Source organism: Saccopteryx bilineata, chromosome 2 (assembly GCF_036850765.1).
Source record: "Saccopteryx bilineata isolate mSacBil1 chromosome 2, mSacBil1_pri_phased_curated, whole genome shotgun sequence".
NCBI lineage: Eukaryota > Metazoa > Chordata > Mammalia > Chiroptera > Emballonuridae > Saccopteryx > Saccopteryx bilineata.
In genome coordinates, this window is record NC_089491.1 from 119,203,543 (window position 1) to 119,230,199 (window position 26,657).

At 43.0% G+C, this 26,657-nt stretch overlaps 1 protein-coding gene across 4 annotated transcripts in view; it reads left to right on the forward strand.

The window, feature by feature from the left end:
• Window positions 1–26,657, forward strand: part of TMCC3 (transmembrane and coiled-coil domain family 3) — a 280,996-nt gene that overhangs the window by 233,718 nt on the left and 20,621 nt on the right. The window contains exon 1 of one of the 4 annotated variants that reach the window (XM_066257739.1): window positions 7,152–7,210. The exons of the other annotated variants lie outside the window; for them this stretch is intronic. The gene's annotated coding sequence lies outside the window, so the exon portion shown is untranslated. Of the gene's footprint in view, window positions 1–7,151; window positions 7,211–26,657 lie in introns of those variants that run through there. 4 annotated transcript variants of the gene reach the window in all.

Consider the following 26,657-nt stretch of genomic DNA (forward strand, 5'->3'; position numbering starts at 1 on the left):
GGGTCATTCCCATGCGTGTTTCTCACTGACGGGTTCAGAGATGCTGGTTCCAAGGCAGAGTTGTGTGGAATCTCTGTAGGAGTGGCCTGTTCTCTCTCCCAACAGCAAGGAGCAGGCTGGTGCTAACACCCAAAGTGGGGCATTATTAAGAGATAACACAAAAAAAGTGTTTGTTGTTGTTGTTTTACTAAAGGTTCTAATATTTGAACCAAAAATAGTGAGATCTGAGGACTTCAGATTACCCCCAGCTGGTGATAGGGGCTGTGTTCACTTTTCTGTCCAAAGCGCTGTCTCAGACTTCTCCTCCTGATAGTGAAAGTGAAGGGGTCCAGGGCGGGCAGATGTTGGACAGCTCACCACCTCAGTCACCCTTTAATCCAGCAGTGCGTTCTGCCCGTGCCCTCTGGGTTCAGACTTCATTAGTCACTTCTGTAGCTTAAGCGTGGTGAATCAGAAACCTCAGATACTCATGATAAACATAGTAATTGGTATTGGTTTAAGAGGCAAGAATGAGCTCACCAGGTTTCCGGTGTTCCGGCTATCATTCGTCAGCTGTTAAGTCCTTCGGAAAATTATTTAATTTTTTGGGCTATGAGTCCTTATCTTGAAATGAAGAGTTTAACCTGAATTGGTGTTTTTCAAACTTCCCTGTTTATTAGAATAACCTGGGGTACCGGTTTAACAGATTCTGATTCACGAGGTCTGGGTGGGGTTAGGGTGGCAGTAGCCCCAGGTGATCTTACAGTCAGATGTTCAGGAAATACCAGACTAGCTCAGCAGTTACCAAGCTTTAGTTGGGCATAAAATGGGGGGTGAGGTCGGACGGAGAAAGGAGCTGCCTGATGCTGATCCCCAAGTTCTGCCTCCTGAACCCTGGGGCTAGGCAGGACTCAGGAGTCGGGGGATGGCAGCCACAAGTTGTGCAACACTGGTCTGCACTACTTGAGCTGCCTCCTGGCCCCACAGGTGGCTCTTTCACATATTGCACCGACCACCTCAAATGAGCCAGAGGACTTATGGTAGTGGAAGGGCCTGGGGGTTCTGCTTATAGCCGGTGCTAGTTGCAGACTCCCTATCAGTGTTTTTAAAAAGTTACTTGTTTTAAAACCTCGGAGGTGTCCTGGTCAGTTGGCTCAGTGGTAGAGTGTTGGCCCAGCATATGGAAGTCCAGGGTTCGATTCCTGGTCAAGGCTCACAGGAAAAGTGACCATCTGTTCTTCCACCCCTCCCCCTTCTCTTTCTCTCTTTGTCTCTCTCTTCCCTTCCCACGGCCATGACTCAGTTGGCTCAAGTGACTTGGCCTTGGGCACTAAAGATGTCTCCATGGCCTCCGCCTCAGGAGCTAAAAAAAATGGCTCCAGTTGCAATGGTGCAAGGGACCCAGATGAGCCGAGCATCGCCCTCCGGTAGGCTTGCCGGGTGGATACCAGTCGGGGTGCATGTGGGAGTCTGTCTCTGCCTCCCCTCCTCTCACTAAAAGAAATCTTGGAGTTTGTGCAATAATGAACACTTTTGTTCATAGAATTTTCTACTCTGTGCTGTCTTGTTTCCTTCTGATAAGACATAGTGTTCCCTAAGCATAGTTACATCTGGTGTGCATGAAGCAGTGCCTACAAACCAGAAATTAGCTGGGAAGGTTGTTAAAAAAATACAGAGATTGGACTCCCAGACCCGGAGATCTCAGTAAGTCCTACTGAGGGCGTGGGCACCAGTTGTTTGTTGTTGTTGCTTTGTTTTGTTTTTTTAACTTGAAGGGTTTTTTGGGGGATGTCTCTTTCAGGTTTTGACCAAGATTGTGGTTTCCGCCTCTCACCTCCCAATCTCACCCCAGTTGACAGTAAAAACTACTTTAAGTGTAGACACACACATTCAGCAGCAGGGAGATGGTTTATTCTAGCCGCTTACATTGTAGAAGAGTCTACAACACATACAGTGTGTCCGTAAAGTCATGGTGCACTTTTGACCGGTAATAGGAAAGCAACAAAAGATGATAGAAATGTGAAATCTGCACCAAATAAAAGGAAAACTCTCCCAGTTTCATACCTATTTAGTGCAGTTCGATGTGGGCTCACACACAGATTTTTTAGGGCTCCTTAGGTAGCTATCCCGTATAGCCTCTACAGACTTGTCACTGACTGATGGCCTACCAGAATGGGTTTCTCCACCAAACTGCCGGTTTCCTTCAACTGCTTATCCCACCGAGTAATGTTATTCCTGTGTGGTGGTGCTTCGTTATAAATGCGCCGATATTCACGTTGCTCTTTGGTCACGGATTCTAATTTAGAGATTCACAGAACACACTGAACTTTCCTCCGTACTGTCCACACCTCGACTGGCATGGCCGTGGGCTGCTGCGCTATATACACGGTGTTACATCATCATATGCACGTACGCACATGCTGCCACATCATCCTACAGAAACTGGGAGGGTTTTCCTTTTATTTGGTGCAGATTTCACATTTCTATTGTCTTTTGTTGCTTTCCTGTGACCGGTCAAAAGTGCACCATGTCTTTACGGACACTGTACCTCAGGGGCCTTAGAGAATCTGCATTGCAGATTCTTAGAGATCTTCTGAGACTAAGACAGGGGTTCCTAAAGTTTAATGATGAAACACGTTTTAATATAAATGCCCTATACAATTTCTATTTATGCCTCTTTTGTTCTATTTCCTGTTTAACAAAGATCAAATAACATTGTTAAATGAAGGATTTATTAGATCATCCACATAAGTTTATAAAGGTTCACTTTTTTTCCTAGTAACTAGCTTAACATAAAAAGTGCAAGTTCATAGGAAAAAAATCCCATAGCACTAAAAGGCATAGGGCAAAAAAATGAATCTCTCCTTCCAGCATATCTTTGCCCCCAGAGGTAAGCACTGTATGTTTCTCATGCATCTCTACGGAAATGTTTTCTGCACAAAATGTATACATTTATTATTTATTTAATGAGTCTTCTATTGATAGACAACTTCAGTTTCTTCTATGGTGATTTTTCCCTATGTTTGTTTTGCTTTATAATACTATACTGAGTATTTTTGAACATCTTGTTTAGTGACCATACATGGATAAATTTCTAAAAGCAAAATTGTTGGGTCACGTTATACGTGTCTTTAAGTAAGGATGATGGGAACAAAATGTCCTTCCAAAGGGCTGCACCAGTATACTGGGGAAATCCTTCATTCGCAAAAGACTTTCCTGCACCAGCTGATTCTGATGCAGCCCATAAAGAGCTAACCACCTTGTTTATTTCAAACCTGAGATTCACCTCAGGGCCTCTGGTTGAAGGAAGTATGTGTAAGTGAAATATTTCATAAGGCAAAGAATTTAAAAGGTGTCTACAGTGTTCAGAGGTGGAGGAGAATAGAGGAAAGCTAGATAACCCAAGTAGCTAACCCCAGATTTTTAAGGAGAAAACATGAGTCACAGAGGTTGGAGAACTGGAACTAGATTCTGAAGAAAGTAAGACAGCCCTGGAGCAGAGCGTCTGAGTGAGAAGATCGTGCTTAGATCATGGTAAACTGTTTCCTGGGCATGACCTCCTTTGGTAGATGCTGTAGGGCATGTTTGGGTGAAGCATTATAGTGATAGGATGCTCTTCATTCTGAACGATACCTCTGCTATGAGTCACAGGGTGTCTGTGTGCCTGTTTTGAAGTCATGTTTAAACTGAAAGAATTATGTCTCAGTAGCTAATCAGACTGTGAGCATCTCCTTAGTGCTTGAGGGGTAGCTGTGCCTATCAGGAGCCAGGCATGGGGATGCTGCTTGTTCAATGGGGCAGGTGCCACCTCATCTGGCCACTGTCTGCCTTCATTTTGCCTCTTACTGGCAACAAGATAGGAGAGGTTCTTATAGACACAGAAAATAAGTTGGGTCTTTTCAAGAATGGGAAGTTCAGGTCTGTTCAGGGCAGGGAAGAATTGGGAGATATCTTGGGTCTAAATGTCAGTGGTTGTCAAATCTTAGAAAAGGTGTATTGTGAGTTGAAGGGAGCTATCCAGAGTCCAGAAGATCCGAGAGCAGCAAGAACCTCAGGTCCGAGCCAGGCACACTGGGAAGTGAGGGTGTATGTTCTCCTCAGCACTTAGGGACCAGAGTGCTCTCCCAGACTGGTCATGCTTGAACCACATCCCATGTGGCCGTGTTGAAGACAGCCAGGAATAAAACAAGTACCAAGACTATAGCTCCAAATAGAATCATTCTCTGTGTTTAATCAATGTAATTAAATGAGCCAAATGACTTAGTAAGCTTTGAGGCAACTGTCAAGGCATTTTCTATTAGAAACTGTGAATTTTTTTGGCATGAGATATGTTTGAGGGGCATGCACAGTGTGAAATGGGTATGCCGAGCAGGGCTATGGATGACACATGGAAATAGAGGGAGCTACCAGGGAAGCAGCAGCTAGTTAGAAGGAAGGTGTGATTGTGAATGTGTTTTAGCGAGTCACTTGGAGATGAAATAAAACATCCAGTGACCAAGATATTTTCAGAATGGGGAGGTAGTCATGAAAATAGGTGAGATAGATAAATTGGAGCTCAAATTTGAAGGCAAAAATAGAAGAAAAATGACAAACTTGGCTCTGTGGGACTGAATTCTGCCTGCCTTACCCTTCATAGGCTTCAGTTAGTCTGATTTATAAATCTTACTATAGTTTTATTCACTTTAAATTATAAATAGAATGAGCGAAATGAGCCTAGCAAAGAAATTATATGTTTCTTATATAAAAAGTATCCTATTGATTTAACATTTGGTTTAAAGCAAGATCCATTTGCTAGAATTTATTATTTGACATTTATTTAAAGCCTTTATTTGAACTAAGCCAGAGGGTAGAGGCTATGCAGTATTAACCTTGGAAGACATTTTTCCTCCTACATATCACAGTATAGTTTGATCCAAAGAGTAAAGTACTATCACTTTGTCTAGACTTGATTAGACAGATAACATTCTCTCTCTTTCCGAAACCCCCTTGCCCTTTCCCCCCCAGCTCATCTCCACACAGAATTAAATCAATACCACTTAAACCACAAGACAATTTTGAGACCTTTGCATTTGTTATTTAATGTCAAGGGCAAAAAACCCCTGGTCCCCTGGACCATTCTGGCCTGCATTTTTATATGATTTATGACAATTCAAATATTGGAGAATATGTTCATACAAGGAAGGTCAAAAGGGATTTAAAGACAAGTGATTGGCAACAACAAAGCTTGTATTCTTGTGGGGGTTAGGACTCAAATTATAATACAAAGTAGTATATCATTTCAAAAGGGCAAGAGCAAACTTTCTTTTTTCTTTTTTCCAAGTGAGAGGAAGGGAGATAGTGAGATAGACTCCCACATGCTCCCTGACTGGATCCACCTGACAACCCCTTCTGGGGCTGATACTCGAATTAACACGCTGGGACAAACAGAGCTATCCTCAGCTCCTGGGGTCGACACTCGAACCAGCCGAGCCATTGGCTCTGAGAGGAGAACGGGGAGGGGGGGGGGGAGAGAAACAGATGATAGCTTCTCTTGTGTGCCCTGACCAGGAATCAAACCTGGGACGTTCATACACTGATCTGACACTATCCTCTGAGCCAACTGGCCAGGGCCAAGAGCAAACTTTTAAATATCTTTGGTGCCTAATACGACACGAGGTTCTTTTCTGATCTCATTAATTTCTAGGAGGAATTCCCTCAAATGAAACTAGAGTCTTAAAAACATTAATTTAGTTGTCCAAGGTCATAACAGTTACTAAATGGCAGAGCTGGGCGTTAACCAGGTCCACCCGACCTTAAATCCCATGCATAGCCTCCCAGGAAATTGTCCCTAGCTGCTGCCACTAAAGGTCCCAGTTATGTTTCTTCAGCCTTGTTGTTTCTTTGAGCATTTCTCTGGACAACTGTGCCTAAATATCCAACAGGGACCGCAAATCCATTGTGTCTGAAGCTAATACCCCTCTACCCCACCCTCCGCCTCCTCTGCCTCTTCTCAGTTGCCTGTCTTGGGAGTGCGCTTCCGGGCCAGCAGGAAAAATGAAAAGCCAGAGTGAGGTTTTCCTTCTCTCCCCCCTGTTTACCCCCACAGCCAGCTGACTGCGGCCAGGTCCTTTTGATACTGCCTCCTTTGTGTCCTTCAGATGCTGTTCTCTCCTTCCCCTGCTCCCACCCGACATCCAGCCTTCACCAGCTCTTGCCCGAGATGACTAACAACACAGGCTGCAGTCTGCTCCACTGCAGTGCTTTCTCAGAAGGACTGGTCTGGAAAAGGGATCTCAGCTGTGGCAGCTGCCACGTGGCCTGTCAGCTGAAATCCACATACCTTGACATGATTTATCTGGAGCCCTCAAGGTCTGATCTCTCTGCCAATTCAGTTCTTCCCCTGCCTTCTTCGCCTTGCACTGTGCCCCCCAAACCCTCCCCTGCTGTCTGTCAAACTGATTCAGAACTCTCTTTACCTGAAGCACCTTCTGAATGCCAAGTCTCTTTCTACTAACCTTGTCCCTGCCCCCTCCCCTTAATTCCCCGCCCCCTGCTGCCTCTAGCACCATGTGCACCTCTCCTGGCACTCATCAGTGACTGTCATTGTTTCCCTCCCCGCTAGTCTACGCCTGACACGTGAAGGCACCAGTGAGCATCCATCTCATGAATGAAGCCACAGAGGAGAGATTCTCCTGACTTGACTCACTGCCTTCCAGTCACTGCCCTTCCCTAGGCTCTTGGACTACTTGCTTGCTCGTTCTGCTTTCATTCAAGTTGGACTTTCCTGTGCTCAGTTCACTGCTTTGCACTGACTCTGCCCAGCCAGAGTTTGTTGAATTGAGCCTGTTTCAGCCTCCTTGGTAAGCCTGAGTGCCCGGCTGAGCGTCCTCTACGGTTCTCCCGCAGCCCCAGGGCTGTGTGGCAACAGGACTCGGTTCTGCTTGGCCTCCCTGCAGAGATACAGGTGTGTATGTGGGCACAAACAGTCCAGTTGTCCAGAGGTGGGCTGAGTACAGTGTATTATTATTGCTGGCAGTTACATGGATTTGCAGTGCAGGGCGTGGAGTTTCTCTAAGACAAACACACAGGAATACCCAGAGATAAGTGAGCAGTATCTCCAAAGTCCAGGGTGAGTCATATGGAGGTGCTGTTAAGAGATCTAGCCTGCCTGCCTCGCAGAACAAACGCCTTTCGGGCAGGAGAGTGAGCTGGATGCCAGTCCTGGTCTGCTTCCTGATTTGTGTGGCGTCTGGTAAGTCTCTTTACTGCTCTCCTGTTTCAACCAGACTGTGTAAATATATTGTCAAGCTTGTGGTCATTAATATTCTTGAGATGCTTTAAAGGAATACAGATTATTTTTGTGCTCTTAATAGCTGTCTTTAGTGCTTGCCCAAATCCCTCGCTCTTTCTCATCAGGTTTCCAGGTATTCAGACTGCCTAGACTCCTAATGAACCACCTTTGGTCTTTTAGAAACATAAACACAACGTGTGTGATTTCACAGAACAAATAGCTGGGTTTGAATGTCCCGGCTACTGACTGGAAAAGGGCCAGCTGTCCTCCCACTTCCTGTCAGTTTGAAAGTAACCGTGGGTCTAGCCAGACTGAGTCGGAATCTAACTTTGTTCTCTGACATCCGCTCCTTTGGCAAGTGGATATGTGTGAGTCCTCCCTTCCCAGGAAACTTCTGACTCCAGAACACGGACTTTGTGTGGCAGTGTCAGCCCACCGTAAGGAGGGAAGGTATGGCGGCTGCCTCCACGCTGTGGGCTGGGGCAGCAGCAGTGGGAAGTGTAGCGTGGATCTGAGGAGTCCTCAGACAGCCCCGGGGGCCCAACACAGGGCTCCCTGGGGTCAGTGACAGTTCTGTTTCACCTGAATTCTGACAACGGGAGCTGCTTGATATCACGGGAAATCCGTATTTGATTTGTGGCTTTGTGCATGTGTCTGTGTCACGGAAGATTTCAGTATATTACTCAAAAATAAATACAGTTTTTCTTTCATTCCCTCACCATTAAAGTATGTGAACACATTTATTCAAGTAACTTTTTTTAGTTAGCTCTGCATCTGTGGTTTGTCTAGAATGTCACAAAGTGGGGGCTTTATTGTGGATAATCCCCAGCCTTTAGAATCTAAAACAGTGAGGGGTAGGAGGGGGGCTCTGGGAAGTTGAAAGAGTTTGCTATTTATCATTTGATCCTTTGCACCTTGGAGATGAAATTTCTGTTATTTAAAAAATAACAGTTCTAACAGCAAAGCATCTTACAAGCCTCCTAGCATCTATCTGATCAACAGTTAACAGAGATTGCCGTGCCCAGTTTCAGCTGGAATGGAAGGGGGAAATTCCCACCCAGATGGCGAGAGCACTGCTTCTTATACAACCGCAGCTGCCTTCTCTGGGAGGCTGTGCAAAAGGCTGTGGGAAGGGGGCTCTTCCTGCCAGCTGGCTGACAGGCCTCTCTGGAGGAGCCCTCTCTGCTGGTCAGCCCCTCCTGGACCCGCCTCCAGGTTCATCTCCCCAGCTGACTGGGGAGGAGGAGGTTGTCTACAGTGCAAATTTGGGTGATTTGCAGGCTGTAACTCTGTAGCTTGAGGAAAATTGGGGGGCTCTCTCCTGACCACATCCTTCACATTCCCAGTTGTGACCCAGTAAGGCAAATGCCCCAGGAAGATGAAGTCAGGACATACTGCAGTTGAGGCCTTTGAGTCCGGGTCACAATTTACGTAGGGCCTCACATTTAGATTTTAATATACGTATTACCCAAAGAGTACGGCAGGGGTCCCCAAACTTTTTACACAGGGGCCCAGTTCACTGTCCCTCAGACCGTTGGAGGGCCGCCACATACAGTGCTCCTCTCACTGACCACCAATGAAAGAGGTGCCCCTTTCAGAAGTGTGGCAGGGGGCCAGATAAATGGCCTCAGGGGGCCGCATGTGGCCCGCGGGCCGTAGTTTGGGGATGCCTGGATAGAGCTAGAGATGAAAGCTGTAAGATTAAAAGATGTTATTTATCACATAACTTAAACATGTTTAACTTATGTTACCGTGTAATTTATTCAATAGTTTTTATATTTAAATGCTAGCAAACTGAAAATACTACGTAGACAATATTCCATTAAAAAAAAAATAACATGAAATACTGCTGTACCTAAAACCCAGAGTAAGAAATAAAACTTGACCCTAATTACATATCTCTCCATCACAAGCCTCCCCCCACCCCCCCAGAGGTGATGCTGTCCTAAGGTGTGTGTTAACCATTCCCTTGCTTTTTGTGTCATTTTACAACCTGGGTGTCTATCCCTAAACAAGAGTTTGCCTGCATTTGACCTTTACAAGTAGAATTTATACCGCATGTCTTCTTCTTTGACTTGCTTCTTTTAAGATTTATCTATGTTCGTTCTTGTAGCTATGAGTTATTTTATTGCACTGCACACATACCTGTAGAGCTGTGGGTTACTTCTGGATGGCTGTTCGTGTTGGTGTTTTGTTGTGAGTATTGCTGTTATGAATTTTTTCATTGCACTCTGAACATGAGCATTTATTTGTTCTCAGGAATGGAATTTCTGGGTCTCTGAGGTGCTTACTCAAATGCCAAACAGTTTTTAATGTTTTAAGAATTCATTAGGCCTGACCTGTGGTGGCGCAGTGGATAAAGCGTCGACCTGGAAATGCTGAGGTTGCTGGTTCAAAACCCTGGGCTTGCCTGGTCAAGGCACATATGGGAGTTGATGCTTCCAGCTCCTACCCCCCTTCTCTCTCTCTGTCTCTCCTCTCTCTCTCTCTCTCTCTCTCTCCCTCCCTCCCTCCCTCCCTCCCTCTCTCCCCCCCAATCTCCCCTTCTCTCCCTCTCCTCTCTAAAATGAATAAAAATTTTTTAAAAAATTAAAAAAAAAAAGAATTCATTAAATGTAAGCATTCTGGATGTATTTTGTAATCTGATTTTTAGCCTTGCTTCATTTAAAAATAAATTCTAGAATCATAAAAAAAATTTTTTTTTAATGGAAGTACTATAGTCCCCGCCCTGTTTTGGCTTCTGAGAAACTTCAACCTTTAGGAGATAGCTTCATTGCTTTTTGTAGTTGTTGTTACAGAAACCGTTGGGAAGGGCAAAACCAAACCTTAAAACTTGCATCACGAATGAAACAATCTAGCCCCCCCCCCAGCCACCTGAGCTGTATGCAGACGATCGTAGGTGGGCTCTGTGACTGTCTTTGCAGCCTCCATGGTTAGGGGCATGCATCTTTCAGGGCACATCCGCCTATCACCGCTGCCCGCTGCTCCTGGCATACTCTCCTGAAGACCCTGCTTGGGAAACACCGTCACCCACACAAGACAGACTCAAAGCCGTGAGCGTCTAGAAACTGAGTTCTCAGTAGAAATGTTTCAGTAGTGTTGGTTCCTTGAGGAGATGGTGTTTTGTGAAGAGATAGGTATAAATGATGTAACATTAGTATGTACACATGATGTCTTATAGGATTTTATTAGAGAACATATTTTCTGACTTGGCAATTCTAGCTCAGCTCTATAAAAAAATTTTTTAGAGCTAACTTTTAAAACCTGGTTTTACTTCTTTGGGAAATTGGATTTAAAAGCCCTCTTTTCAGTAGGGAGCTTTTCAATAGGTAATGATATATACTATATTAAGTTAAATTGCATTGCAAAAATGCTTACTATCCCAAATGCGGAGGTCAGTTATTTTGCTATTATTAGTAAAATCATAGGTCCTAAGAGGAAACCAGAAAGTATCTTGGATGTGCTAATGAAATCATGGAGGTATTTGTATAATATGTACACTAGGGATGAAAATAAGGCGAATGAAAGAAAGAAAATATAAAACAAAAAATTTCTTTGGTCCCAGGTATCCAGTCCTGTTCCCCAGAGGTAACTGCCATTTACAGTTACTAAGAGACCCTTCTGGAAATTTTTATACAGAATACATGTGTATACTTCTATAAACAGCCAGCCACCGCCCCTAATTCTACATCTTGCTTTTCTCCCTTAATAGCTTACCATGGACAGCTTCCTATAGTAGTGGTTCAGAGCCACCTCCATTAAAATGGCTGCATTGTTTTCCACTGTCCTAGAATTTTTTTGTTTTGAGTGGTTCCCCACTGATGGATGTCTCTGCTGATTCCAGAATTGAAAACAGGTGGTGGTAGTCATGGTCGTGGTGGTCGTGATAATGATAATGATACAAGATAAACTATCCTGTTAGAAGCAACAAGGAATAGGAGAAAAGGCAAAGGCTTGTAAATACTTTGTCCTCCATTTTTATTTTTTAAATCTCTGATATTTTTGTCTATTTTAATGTGTTTAGAGAACTATATGGAATCTTAAAAGACCTAGTTTTTTTCCCTCTTGCCTTTCCTTCTTTGTGATGGCCAGAATGGTGGAAGAAATCAGAATAGTTAACTAAGGATCCAAGGAAAAGGAATGTATACAATGTATTGGCTAAAAGAACTGGGAGATTCCAATTCTCTTCTCGCCTACCTCTAGCACAAGCATACCCTGCTGTAACAGATAATTTGTTGTAATGTGATTAGCAAACCTTTCTTTCAACAATTTACCTATTTGGACCTGGAGGAGAGCTTTATTATACAGAGCTTATCATTACATTACTATTTCTCTAGCATGATTGCAAACACTGGGTTGACTATCCAAGCAGCGGTTCCTTCCCTCTGTCTGGCCTGCAGAGCCAGCTCCTGCAGTAGAGGCTGCTAATGTTACTGCTTCCACATCTTCGCTTGCAACTGATATATAGACATGACTCAGTCATGGCCAAAGGAATTTAAGGGGAAATCTGAGGAGCTTCTGGAAAATATTTTCCTAATAAAATGTGAAAAGACATCATACTTGTCAGTCGCCAGAAGTTTCCACAAGTTGTCTCCACCAGTTGTCTCCACGTGACTCTTAGAACTGAGGTAGCTCTCTTGCCTCCCCGATGGAAACAGCAAATGTCCTGAGGGTAGTGGAGCTTGGGGCTTTTTTTAAAGCCACTAAATTAGCCTTGTCCTCTGATCTGCTTAGTTTTTCAGCTCAAAAAGGCCCGCGAAATTGAACTTCTTTTATTCAGTTACTGAAATGATCCTACCTGATAATGGACTTTTACCCAAAGACAATAATATCAAAGTAAAAAATGACTCAGTTATAAGACAGTCAAGTGCCTGCTGTGTTTAAGAGACAGTGTGAGGCTCTGGGACTGCAGCAGGGGAGGGTAAGAAGATAACTAATGATGCAAGGCAATAGAGAATTTAGTGTAGCAGGAACACCTCAATGACAACATCAAGCGCTCTAAGCCCTGATTACTAGATTGGAAGAAATGATAAGAAACAACTTTGTGTGCAAAAGGTTAAATTGAGCCAAACTCCAAAGGAACCCCAAGGTCATGGTAAGTAGAAGATAGGGGAAGGCACTTTAGGAAGCATGCATGAGGTTTTAGAAAGGCCACAGGCTATGGAATCAGACCTGAGTTTAGACTCCAGCTCATCATGATAGACTAAACATAACTTGTAGAACTGGGGTTGAGGATCAAAGAGAAAATATGTCAAACATCTATCATGCTGACGGGTGCTTAACAGCAGGCACTGAGCAGTAGGTAGTGGAGGTGGAAGGGTTGGTAACACTGCATGCGGGGCGGGGGCGGGGGGGGGAGTGCAAGTGAGCAAAGGAAGGTGGGGTAGACTGACCTGGGATGTTCTTGATCTGGTCAAAGTTTACCTGGATCAGACCATTTAGTCCAAGTAGAGGGCATGAGTACAAAATCTGGAGAGACAGGTTTGGGTCAAGATATGGAGGACTTTGATTTCCAACCATCAGAATTTAGACCTTATCCTGTAGATAGCCTGTGTGGTGACCACTGAGAGGGGCAGTCTGGAGAGAGGGAAAGGAGTTAGGAGGTTGTTGCAGTGGTTCAGATGTGCAGTCTGAAAGACCTAGACCAGGAAGGTATTAAGTGTTGGCAAGAATATCAAGATAGAAGGGGATTTGCTCTGGCCGGATAGCTCGGTTGGTTACAGCACCAGCTGGAAGCACAGAGGTGGCCGGTTTGATTCCCGGTCAGGGCACATACAGGAATGTTCCTGTCTCTCTCTTTCTTTCTCTCTCTCTTTCTCTCTCACTCTCCCTCCCTCCATTCTCTCTCACTGAAATCAATCAATAAATTAAAAAATTTAATAAAGAAAGAAGAGGGCTTGGATATGAGAGGAAAAGGGAAAGAAAGAGTTAGCAATGAATCCTAAAGACTGAATGCCTGTCAGTTTAGTGTGAAATTCAGAACAGATTTGTAACACTTTCAGATAATCATATCCCAGAGTCGGGGCAAGAACATTTGGCGAGATTTATTGAAAGTTTTGATGAAAGATGCTATATACATGCAAAATAAATGATGATGCCCAAATCTGCTTGTCATTTAATTTCTGCCTAATTATCACTTTCCCACCATTTACATATAAAGTTTGGTTCCTTTAAAGGATGTGCCCCTTAATAAAATACATAATAAACATACCCTTGCCTCTGATTAGATATGGTTGAACACTTTGAGTCAGTCTGGTAATATGAAATATATATTCACTGAGTGCTGACTACATGTTTATCCAGGATGAAAAGCAATTGAGCAAAATTTATCTCTGCCACAGGGATTGTGGCACATACAGGTGTTTACAATGACCTTATTAATAAAACATCAGTCATAATAACATCTGAAGTAATGCCTGACATCAGAAGCATCATTGTGTATAGAAATCAAAGGAATCTTCGTTCATCACATTCAGGGTAACATCTTGGGCTGAATGAAGTGTCATAATGTTCTCAGTGGTGAATCTTGAACAGATGGTCCGCTAACATTTTGAAATGCTGAATAATGTAGGTGGCTGACTCAAGTTAATAAAGGACACTACGTTGGATTACTATTACACAGTTACCAACCCTTGGAATCTTATTAAGTTCACCAGATTTCCCAATAAAAGACAGTGAGAAAACCCCATGGTTCATGTATCTCAAGGAACAAGACCTGAGTAAAGCCTCTTAAAAAGAAAGGCATGCTTTCTATTGGGCATAAAATTAATATATTTTCCAGCGGGAATGCTCTGTGCAGGCAGGTCTGTGATGAGCTCAGAGCAGGTGTCCTGTCTGAGTTCTTACAGTCTCATTGGAATCGTCGGGCTCTAAGCCAGCTGCAGACCCGTCATTTGGATCATTACAGTTCCCGGTAAAGATTTAAAAAAAAAAAAAAAAAAAAAGGCTTGGCATGAGATGTTCCCAGACTGCTTTCTATTCTTCATACACTTTCCTCCCTTTCAGTATTCTTGCTTGGGTGTTTTATTTTTTCCAGACAGAATTTGAGTAATAATAGACAGTATAGATAGGTGTACCTTGGTGTACAAACAGTCTGGGATATTTTCCATAACTGTAGCTTAGAGTGGGGAGACTGTGCTTTCCAGCTTGCAGTGAAGGATTTCTCTTTTTAATCCATAAATAAAAGACAAAAGGGAAGTCATTTTTGACTCCCACCTTTTCTTTCACCCTAGGTAAAAAAAAAATTTTTATCTGTGGAGCTCTCTGATAAAAAGTACCAGAGCTGTGATATTGGAGTTTATTTATTAGCATTTCAGGTCTGCAGAAGAGAGATGAGTGGAGATAGAATAAATTACCAATCATGTATTTATGAGGCAAAATGCTTGATTTCCTGTAGTATGATGGATAATACTAGTCTGAGAACCCAGCTGTCCTTAGCTTCAAATGATGGGTTTTTTGTTTGTGTTTGTTTTAAGTAGGTCTGGTTATATGACCCCTGCACCCCAGACAGCCCCTTAGTGTTGCTGTGCACTGCAGTATGAGTGGACAGCTAGGAAGTGACCAAGTCCTGCAAGGTCACTGAACCGTCCTGTGTGAAATCCCTGTGTACAGTACAGGCACACTTAAGTGTTTTTTGTTTAAGTTAGTTAAGACTGATGTGTCTGTATTTAAGGGATGGTATAATGGGTTATTTTTCCTCATAGTCTTTGGATATTTCAACTCTTTCTCAATATTTTATTTTCATAATTTAAAAAAATGTCTACCTACTTTTGAAACCCTGGCTTCCCCTTGCCTACGCGATGCAGAGTCAAGCTTAGCCACGATATAAGCAGCTGCCACAGGCTGTCTATATTCTTCAGTTTCATGCCACCTCCCTCTCTAAGCGCCAGCCGTCGTTCGTGCTCTGATTTACAGTGAGCCATTTAGTCCTAAATTCTAGATACCCCGAGATACTTCATAGCTCCCTAAACACTCGACCTTTCGTCTGTGCTCCTTGCTAGGCTCTCTTCTGAGTCAGACATCGCTGTAGAAGCTGTGTCACCGAAACCTGGTTACTGGTTTCCACCCCTGCGCCCTTGCAGTGCTGCCCACCGTGCCCTGCAGCCCTGCGTGCGGCACGTCGCCCGCCCGGTGCGCATGTCGCCCGCCCGAACGGGGAGTGGAGGCCGAGCAGACCGCGCTGGTCTCTCTGACGCCCGCGCTTTTAGCATACTTCCTGGCTCACATGAGATGCCCGACATTTTGCGTTTGGGGGAAGCTGGCCTGGAACCTAAATCACTAGTGTAAGTGAGAACCCAACTGATTACAGTCATAAAACAATTTGGTCTAAGTGAGTAAGCCCTGATTGCACTTTTTGTGCTTCAGTTAAATCAGCCTCTCTGTGAAACATTGGTTTTCTGAATAACTCTTATGTAGAGAACCAGGACATTGGCCACCTGTTGTTGCCTTTTACAGAATTTAAGATCAAATAGCTTTGTGTTTAGATCTGGTGTATTTAATTACACCCCAGATTTTAATGCCTCACTTACTACAAGTGTGCCATACAGGTGGTACTTGTTTTCTGTGTTTCATATATTTGCTTCTTGGTATTCTGGTAGTAATTACAAATATTAGTTATGTAGTGTCGTGAAAGTTTGGGGAACTTTAAAACTGTTAAAGCACTGACAAAATGCAGTATGAATTGGCACACTAATGAAATGGAAGTGTTTTGGTTTTTTGGGGTTTTTGTGGGACTCGGACAATACCATACGTTAATCGACATTTATGGAGTATCTGCCATGTTGTAGGTGCTGTAAAGATAAGGTCGGCATTCTGGCAGCTCCTGTATTTTCATTGTCTGATTTTTGTGTGTTCTTTTTACTTTTATGAGAAACAACTTGTAATAAAGTACACAGTCGTACAGTTGGGTGGTTTTTGCCTGTGTGTGCACCACGTGACTACTACCTGCATAGACATTGTCAGACCCCAGCACCGTGTGCCACCTTCAGGCACATCGTTCCCCTGCCCCTGCCCATAAGGTAACCACTGTCCTGGCCTCCGTACACTTGGGATCAAACAGCAAGTATGCTTTGTGTGCGGTTCCTTTCATTAGTATGACATTCTTGGGATTCATCTGTGTTGCTGTCATAGTTGTGGCACTTTAATGGTTCGTTGATTGCTTTCTCATATGTGCCTTGAGCTGGGGGCTCCAGCTGAGCCAGTGACCCCTTGCTCAAGCTAGTGACCTTGGTCTTCAAGCCAGCAACCTTTGAGCTCAAGCCAACAACAATGGGGTCATGTCTGTGCTTAAGCCAGCGAGCTCGAGGTTTTGAACCTGGCTCCTCGCCGTCCCAGGTTGACACTATCCACTGCGCTACCACCTGCCACCACCTAGTCAGGCTGGATTTATGCTGTTTGCTTAATTTTCATTTTGGTGGGACAGAGTCATTATCAGGAAGGGTAACTAGTATTCAGTTTGTGTTATTTAGTGTGTCCATAGGGCTTCCAGCATTAGAGACCTGGTATCAACAGAATGGTGTGTGTAAGAGTTGCAGAGACCTCAGAAGTTACAACGGGTTTTAGAAATTTAGAAATACATAATCAGCAAGATTGAAAAATATTGGCTCTTCAGTGGGAAAAATTTCAATTCTCTGGAAATTTTTTTCACTCATTTATAACACTTCCCTCTTAGTATCAATTCAGTGAGATGTTACTGTGTCTGTTCATGGAACTTACTTTTTTAACCAGTCTCATGTTTATTATGACATGTTCAGTTTCAGTGCCGTTCCCAAATGTCATTTTTTTTATCACAAAGATTATTCTTTTTTTTTTTTTTTTTAACTGAGGGGCAGGGAGGTAGAGAGACTCCCTCATACACTCCAACCAGGATCCACCCAGTACGGTCACTAGGGGGTGATGCTCTGCCCATTTGGGGCCGCTGCTCCATTGCTCAGCAGCCATGGCTGTGAGTAGGGTGGAGAAGCAGATGGTTACTTCTCCTGTGTGCCCTGACTGGGAATCGAACCAGGGACTTCCACACGCTGGGCCAACACTCTACAGCTGAACCAGCTGGCCAAGGCCCACAAAGATTATTCTTAGGATGTAAGGTCTTAGGGTTAATTCTGATTCCATGATCTCTGCAAGGAAAAAATTTGTCCTTAATCTTATACCTTCCTGCTAAGATTCTAATGATTCATAGAAAGTTTCATAGAAAGGATTTTAAAGAAGAGATTAATACATTGATAGTAATGGAAAATTAAATTCTTTATTGACCCACTTGCCAGGAAGTAATTTCAGAATATTCTTCATTATGTTAGTGCCTCCTTAAATATAATTAGCAAGCAAAGAAGTGAGTGGCTCCTCTTTTTTTTAGTTTATAGAGCAGTATTTTTCAAACAGGATTGATGCTCAGTGGTTGGCCATGAAAAGAATTTAATGGGTAACAACTATCATTTTATATTTTTATAAGGAAAATCAGAAGAGTACAGCAAATACTCACCTTTTTCAGATTCAACAATTAATATTATTTATATTTGCTTTCTGTAGATGTTTCAAAATAAGTTATATACAGACATCAGGGAACTTATTTTCTGATATATACTTACAAATGAGGACTTTTTTACATAATAAAATTAATATACCTAACAAAATTAGTTTTAATTAATTTCCCAATATGCAGCTGTTCAAAATATAGGCTTTGTTTTTAGAAAATGTAGTTGCATTGGATGTAGTAAAGTATTATTTCATAAAATTTGTGTTTTTATGTATTGGTAAGTAGATATTTATTACTGTGGGTGTCATTCAGAATTTGTAATATACTGCTTTGTATCATAGAGAAGTCAGCTACATAAACAGGTATTTTTTACTCGGTGATACTGCTAGCCCTGTCCTGAGTTTTGTATGGTGTCTTAAAAAGTGAATATTTTCAGTAACCCAACAATCCAACAAGGAAGACGAAACAAGAAGGGTCCCACTCAATAGTAGAAATAAGAGGCGAAACGGATCAGGAAGGAGAAGTGACATGGGCAGCAGTCCTGTGGAAAGGCCTCATGGAGGAGATCCTGAAGGGATAGTAGAATTTGCTTAAGACAGAGGCCTCGGAATTAGTGTGTCCAGGAGGGCATAATGTAAGTATGGAGGTTAAAAGAAAAAAAGTGCAGAAACGGGTTCATGGGGTGCAGTACTGAGATTTGCCTGGTGGCTGGCAGAAGGGGAGGACACTGCGTCGTGGCAATTGGAAGACTTGTGCTCAGGATTGATTCCTAGGAGCAGAAGGAACCCAGTTCCTTTCGTAAAGGAAGGACCATTGTACATCCTGAGCAGTGCTGTGACTGATGGAAGTGTGGAAGGCTAGTGTCATGCCCCTCTGTGGTGGGACTGAAGAGGGGAAACATCAGAAGCATTGAAAACCTGATGAACTGTTGCCCTTCCTGTAAGTGAGGTAGAAGTGAGGGTTGGGTTTGGGTAGACGGACCTGGGGATAGCACGGAAAGGGCAGTCTAAAGAGAAACTACTGGCCAAAGAAGTAACAGAATTTGATGGCAGTATGAATAAGGATGAAGGAGAGACAGCCTGGGTAAAAATTAGAGAGTGATGCCGTTGCTAGATGAGGTCATGGAAGTAACTCTAGCCCGGTCCATAATTACCCCACACGTTATCCAGAAAAGCAAGCTTCCATGGCAGAATGCTCTCAATTATTAAAGGGGCCTTTTAGAGGACGTAGCAAGTTATAATTATTAGATGTATTTTTCTAATGCAGTTTTCTTTTGTTTTGCTTAAAGACTTGGAGATGGGAAATGGTAGACATCTGTCTTTAGGCTCTTAATTTAGAGTCCTGGTTTAACTGAAAATAACAGAGAAGACTAGTGACATTTATCAAAAGAGTTTAAATTTTAGTCATTTAAGGTTCTATGTCTTTTTTAAAATAAGAATTTTTATTTTTTTATTTATTGATTTGGGGTTGGGGGAGAGAAACATCAATTTGTTATTCCATCTATCCGTGCATTCATTGGTTGCTTCTTGTATGTGCCCTTATTGGGGCGCGAACCTGCAATCTTGGCATATCAGGAGGTCCCTATAACCAATTGAGCTACCAGGCCGGGGTGAGGTTCTAGACCTTTTTTAAATTGAGGTTAAATCACTCAAATACTAGATATTCTCCTTTTGTGCATTTACTATTCAGTTCAGGTACATTGAAATCTGATCGTTAAAACCCTTTGAGCAGTACGAACATTCATATACATCCTCGTGCCTCCTGGCCATCCAGAGTACGATCGTACAAAAAAATTTATTTTAAAAATGTATAATGCAACATTAAAAAAAAAGGCAAATGCATGTTCTTCTTGTTTCCATAAACTGGTTATCAAACAAACATGATTTTAAGTTAATAAAACTGTAACTGGAAATCATTTCATTTTTTGAAAAAGAACTCCTGAGGGTTAGCGAGCATGAAAAACTCACTACTTGAAGGGTTAAGGGAACTCCTGGTATACATTTGAGATTCTGCTTGTCTTTGGTCCTCTCTCTCTGCTGCAAGATGCGTATGCAAGCAGAATCCGTGAGTGGAGCTGGGGCAATTATCAGCTTCTACCTGAAGAGCTTACTCATGGCAACAGCAGCATCATTGTTCTTGGCTCTGGAATTTTTGAAGTTCCCACCTCTTTGCGGATATGTTGTGTTTAATAAATAATAAGAACTTACTCTGTTTGAGATGCTGTTCCAAGCACTTCACAATCATTAATACATTTATTACTCAAGATTACCCTGTAAAGTAGACACTGCTGTCCTCACTCATTTACAGATGAGGAAACCGAGACATAGAAAGTAACTTACCCAAGGTAATACAATTAATGTGGCAGAACTAGAATTTCAACCTACACTGTCTGGCTTGGAATCTGTGCTTCTAAACACAAACTTATGCTACCACTGCATATCTTTAACCTCTGGTGAAGGACCCATGGCTTTGAAATCAGGGCTTGCTTTCCTAAGAATCTGAGCTAGCTGGTTGCTGCAGGTGTTGTGAATGGGTCCTAAGGCAGTTCCCTCTGCTTGAAAATATAGTCAGCCAAACATAGACTTGGGTTCTGAGAAGGGTCATGGTATGTTTATCTAAAAAATCACAACCCACATTCAATTTATTGCTTTGTAGTCCCCTTTCTCCCAGATTACAAAACAATATGTTCCTAGAGGACGATGCTCTATCTGAAATATAAATCTTTGGTGCTTTTAAACTGCTGTGGCTGTGGGAGAAGGAAGAAAAGGAAGCCGTTCTTACCTGCATCTTGGTCATAGAGCATCTAACGATAGTATTACCGGGGCTTCAGCAAGGAGACGGAGTTTATATACAAGCTGGCATGTTTCACTGGAGAAGGGAATCATTATTTGTGGGTAGAACAGAAGCAACATACACTTTTTATTACGCAAGATGTCTTGGGATTGAAGCTAGTCTCTTCTCTTATAAATGTCAAATGAAGAACATCTCCAGTAATTGCCTTTTGGCACCAAGAACTGTCCAAATCTGTTTAGTATTTGCTGTTCTGCTTTCTACATTACACAGATCACTTTGTTTTATTTCATGGTAACAGTGATTTCAGTGAATTACATTTTAGGGGTGGTAGGGGTTATGGGTAGCATGTTCATGTCTAGCAAAGGGCTGTTGTATGCAGTAGGCTCTCAATAGAAGGCAGACCTTGAAGGCAGCTGGGACCACAGCATTGTTGCTTGCTTACCTTATGACTTCACACAAGTACCGTATTTTTCACTCCATAAGACGCACTTTTTCCCCAAAAAAAGTGGAGGGGAAAATGACCATGCATCTTATGGAATGAAAAATACAGTATTTTAAAAATATTTTAACACACCATTTGGTTCAGAATTTTTTTTTTCTTATTTTCCTCCTTAAAACCCTACGTGTGTCGTATGGTCAGGTGCGTCTTATGGAGCGAAAAATACAGTAATTTACTTTTTCATCAATAAAATTGGAGTTGTCATTCTAATCTCAGATTCTTGAAAGCAAAAATAAAGTATACGAAGCATATAGAAAATTACATGATGCATAATAAGTCCTCAGTTGACTGGAAGCTTCACTTTTTAAAATAAATTTTAACTATCTTGCCAAGATCTTGTCCTTTGTTGGACTATTCTTCCCAAGGCCTGCTTTTCCCCTTTAAACAAGTCATCGACTTCTCAGAGTTTGAAGGGTAAAAGGATTCCTTTTGTGTTCAGGTTGTATTGAATCGTGATTTCCTGAGGGACAAGGAACTACGCTTGATAATCCTGCTGGTGCATTAGATAAATTTTTTATTGTTTTTTTATTTATTGCACTACAAGACTGCTTTCTTGTCATCACAAATAATAGATTGAATTAAAACATGAGTGTGTTAGAAAAAGCAGTCTCCTGGGTTCCCTGCCCTAATTACAGTGGTAATCCCAGGGAAAATGTCACCTAGGGAGGAAGGGAATACACCTGTATCTGGACATTGTGGACCTGCATATTTACCTCTTGGTAACTGGTCACCTATATTCTGCTGGGAGCCAGGAGACACACCAGTGTCCTGATGGTTTGACCTGGTGTGAATCAGCAGCCACTCACAGTCCACAGTCCAGTCTATTTTGAAATTAATCCAGCGCAATCCCAGCTGCAGACTCTCTGTGCTCAGTGCCAGCAGCTGAGAGAATGTAAACATGACGGGCAACTGGCTGCCCCAGTTGGCTGGCTGGCAATCATTGCATCACGCCACAGATACTGAGGTCCTATTGAGGAAGGAATGTGGGGCAGGCAGGACAGTGGTAGTTTCTGAGACATTCCTGCCCCTCGAGGTTTCAAGATCATGGGGGCCAAATACTGTACCTAGGAGGATAGGCATTGTAGAAGAGGGTCAAGGCAAATTTGGGGACAGGCACAAAGCAAGCAGTCAATTCCAGCTGAACTTGGGGAGGGGGGACTTTGAGGAAGAGACAGTGCTTGAATGGTAAATTGGATGGAGGCATGGGAGGCCATGCTAGGTGAGGAACTAGCAGGCACTCAACACACTGAAGTAGGAAAGTGCATGAAGCATTCAGGGGCAGCTAACTGATTGGACGAATGGGATTAGATGTAGGTTGCAAGCTTAGCTCCTGCTACCAATCCTAGTTCTGTGTCTTATTAGCTATACCCACAGCTTATTTGGTGCCTCCCCACTTTCATGTCTATAGAGCATAGTTAATGACACCTGCTTCATGAAACTGGGATAAAGTGAGGGTGTATATAAAGCTTCACCCTTACTCTACTGCCTTGTGCAAAGATGTGTTCAAAATATCTAGTTATGGATGGGTCTGTTGGAATATAGCTAAGATAGAACCCCGATCAGAGTTTTAAATTCTTCACTAAGGAATTCACACTTTAATCTAGGGAACTTGAAAGGTTTCCAGAAAGAACAGAGAATGATCTGATTTATCTTTTAAAATGATCATTTTATTTGGCCTACAGAGGTCAGAATTTTTTTATATTGATTATCCTCATTTGAAAGTCCAACACAACTTCAAAGTAAGGCTGTTTTTCCTTACTAGAAGTAAAATACTGAAGTATTGATTGAATGCAATTTTTGTGGACATTAACATTTTCTCTTTAAATGTAAAGCTATTAAGTTGGTATAATTAAAAGCAGCTTTCTATTTACAATTGCTATTGGTGACAATACTGCTGGCTTGAATTAGAAAAAATAAAATTGCCCAAAGCTAACAACTTCATCATTGTAAAAGGAAAAGAAATTAATTTAGATCAGTTTTCCTTCTACTCCCTCAAAACTAAGTATGTTATTTCTAAGCCCCATCTGATGGCTGGTAGTAGTCTGATCCATTTACAACAAAATTCTGTACTATGGATCGTCTGGTCCCCAACCTTTTTTGGGCCATGGACCGGTTTAATGTTAGAAAATATTTTCACGGACCAGCCTTTAGGGTGGGACAGATAAATGTATCACGTGACCGAGACAAGCATCAAGAGTGAGTCTTAGACGGATGTAACAGAGGGAATATGGTCATTTTTAAAAAATAAAACATCATTCAGACTTAAATATAAATAAAACGGAAATAATGTAAGTTTTTTATTCTTTCTCTGCAGACTGGTACCAAATGGCCCACGGACCGGTACTGGTCCACAGCCCAAGGGTTGGGGACCACTGGTCTAGTACATATGTTTTCTTCACGCCCACCTCTCTCCCACCCCAGTATTTGTTATGGCACCAGAAATGAACTAAACCCTCACCTGCAGACAGTAACTTAATTTGGAGGCTTAGGTTTGCTTTGGGTTGGGGTACCTGATGCTGTTTCCTGGCTCAGTCTTATATGGTAACTTTCTCAAAAAGCACAAGCCCAGTTGTAACCCTTTGTGTGACTTTCTCTGGGTGCCCGCAGTGGTGGGTGGAAGATACCGTGCCGTGTATGCGCTGGGTGTGTTTGATCGCACCACCCCTGTTCCATGTGGGCGTGACTCTAGAGTTCACCTCCAGGCAGGCTGGCATGGTTGGCATCTATCAAGTTCACCCACCTCTCTCTACTCTCAGGCTGTGATAAGGCGCATGGAAAATAGAGTAGCAATAATATCCAGAAATCAAAAAAGAAAAAGAAGGCAGGGAAAGCAAAAGGGCTAATAATCATTGTGTCTCGCAGTTACTCTAAGTTTGGTTCTGAACTTCCTAGCTTCCTAGGCAAAGAGGGAACCATAGTTGTTATCTGAGAGACACACCTATCGTACTCACGGCTGTACTCACTTTGTGTATTGTCCAAGAAGCTATACTTTAGTAGACATACTACTTTCCCTTTTGCACAGGGCATCTATATATAAATATAATGTACAGAGCATGGATCAAAATGAAAAGTTACTTGGGTTCATATTCAAGTAGCTTCTTTTAAAAACGGCAGTAGGCCAAGGGAGACCTCTAAGGATTCCTCCAGCTCTGAAGTCTGACTTCTTTTGCAGGTCAGTGTCCCTCACATGAAGTTAGTCATTGTGGTGTGTGCCCAGGAGGGCCCCAAGCACACCTCAAAGACCTTCCGAGTGGCAGTGTTGAAGGACTGAATAGACAGTGTTGGATTTGTAGCTCTCTGTCACTCAGAAACTTAGTTCAGCACTTGTCCCTCTGCTCTGGGGGTAAGGGAGGTGATGAGCAAATGCTGTAGGGAAGGCTGGAGTCCCAGTCCTCAGGTGGGGCAGACCTCCGCCCAGTCTGCCTCTCAGGCCCAGCTGCCAGGGTTGGTGTTCCCTGCTCATGGCTGAGGGCCGTGGAGACTCATTTTTCTTCCTTCTTTAGAGCTGCCTCTAAACCCTCCATTCCTGGGGGTGGTTCTCTTGGAGTGGAATGTGGTATGCTCACTTCTCCCTCTGGCCACATGCTCAGCTCCTTTTCCTGGCAAGGTCTGACTGACAGACACTGGCAGGAACCAATGGGGAATGACCAAGCATGGGTGGGAAAGACTCCGGAACCCCCCAGAAGTTAGTTCAGTGCCCAGGGGTTTCCACTCACCTCTCAGTTTCTTCTGAGTGGAGGAACTAAAAGCCTCAATGACGTTTATCCTGCATTTGTCATAAAAGTGGGGCTTCCTTTTTCCCCTTCATGAGAGCTCACCATCTCCCCAGAAGAAGGAACTGTGAGTCCCTCCTTCCAGGCGGCCAGCTTCTTAGGGTCCAGGCCTGCAAAGGTGAAGGTCAGGTGACAGACACTCACTTCCCTTCCCCTAACTTGTCTATCTTCAAGATACGTGGGGTCCCCAGAGACTCCTCATCCTCCGAGGAAAGGCCCTCTTTGGGTGTTGCCTTGAACCCCACCACAGTCTCCTCCCCAGGGCGCCCGTGGCTGTTCTTCACCTGCTGTTGCTACTCAGTATAAGCTGCTGAAATTTTATTACCAGAGCCTTCCCCCTCTACCCTTCAGGGAACAGCCTTTTAAAATCGGGCCCTTTTTCCCCCTTTACATAATTTGTATAAAATATTTTTACCAGGTCAGACTAATTTTCTAAGGGATTAGTTTGTATTAATTGAAAGTTTGTGTCATAAATTATTTTGAAGAAATATGTATTTCCTGTGCCCCTAACTCCAAGTAGATTACCACTGTTGCCTGGCGGAGGCGCAGGGAGAAGATAACTACTTTTAATTACAGTATCAAGTGTGTGTGAGTGCTCAGAAATGTTTGAAGAATTTGTTTTTGAGAGCTTTGCACACTTGACAGCGTTAATTACAGTGTTGGTGGAGAAAGGATTGGCCTTCAAAGGTATTTTATATTCTGGCCTCCCTGCAGATGCCCCCTGGTTCCAGAGAGAGGAGATTGACTTCATCCGCAGTCAAGATAGAGAACTTTTGACACTCCTGAGTGCCTTCCTAGGAGAGGAAGAGGTGGGGGGAAATAAAACCTTTAGGGCAAAAACCAGTGACTCAGTTCCCGTTCTGAACGCCATGAGCTTAGTAGTTCAAAGTTCAGATATATTGTCAGACTTGAACTACAAAAGGAAATGTTCTTTGTGTAAGCAAATTAGAACAAGCCTGTCACCAAGACTACTAACATCCTTTTGAATACAATGAGAAGATCACTAGGATTTTTTCATTTCTAGCATGCAGTGGGGGAGTGGCTTCCTTCTAAAATGTAGGTATTGATGGTCTCTGTAGGTAGCCACATGAATGCATTAATTATAGCAGGATAATGATGCTTATCAGACTTACAGAATGATTTTTCTCAGTACAAGACTAGCTCAATTTAACAAGAAAACCAAGTGTTCCTTGCTACTCTATGATTGGTTAGCTTCCCTGGGTTCACTGACTGATGAGACATTTTGCAAGTGTGGATCAAGTGACCTCAACATAGCAGGAGGGAAAATGGCTTCCTAGTATTGTATATGTTACAAGTAGGAAAGTGATAGAGCTCACCTTCTTTTGGGAGCAGCTAGAAGGTACCCCTTCAGGGCCCTGCCTCCTTCTCTCAGCAGTATCCCCTAGGTAGGGAGGGGCGTCTTCCCTTCTCTCCCGGCAAATCCAGGGCTTATCTGCTGGGTGCCTCTTCCCACATGTGTCCAGATGTCGGCCCCTCCCTTGTTAGGCCCTTGCTGCTTCTCCATAGATCCTGATCTTGCATTTCTGATTCTCACTCTTATTCTCATATTTTCTTTCTTCTCTTAGTGATTGTAAATGCCTGACCAGGATGTTGATAAAAAGCAAGAAACTTTTTTTTATAACCTTCCTTTTTAAAAAAAAAAGATTTTATCTATTGATTTTAGAGAGAGGATAATGACAGAGAAAGGTGGGGAGGAACAGGAAGCATCAACTCTTGCTGGTTGCTTCTCGTATGTGCCTTGACCAGGCAAACCCAGGGTTTCGAACTAGTGACCTCAGCATTCCAGATTGATGTTTTGCCTACTGTATCGCCACAGGTCAGGCACAAGAAGCTTTTGTATCCTCATAAAAT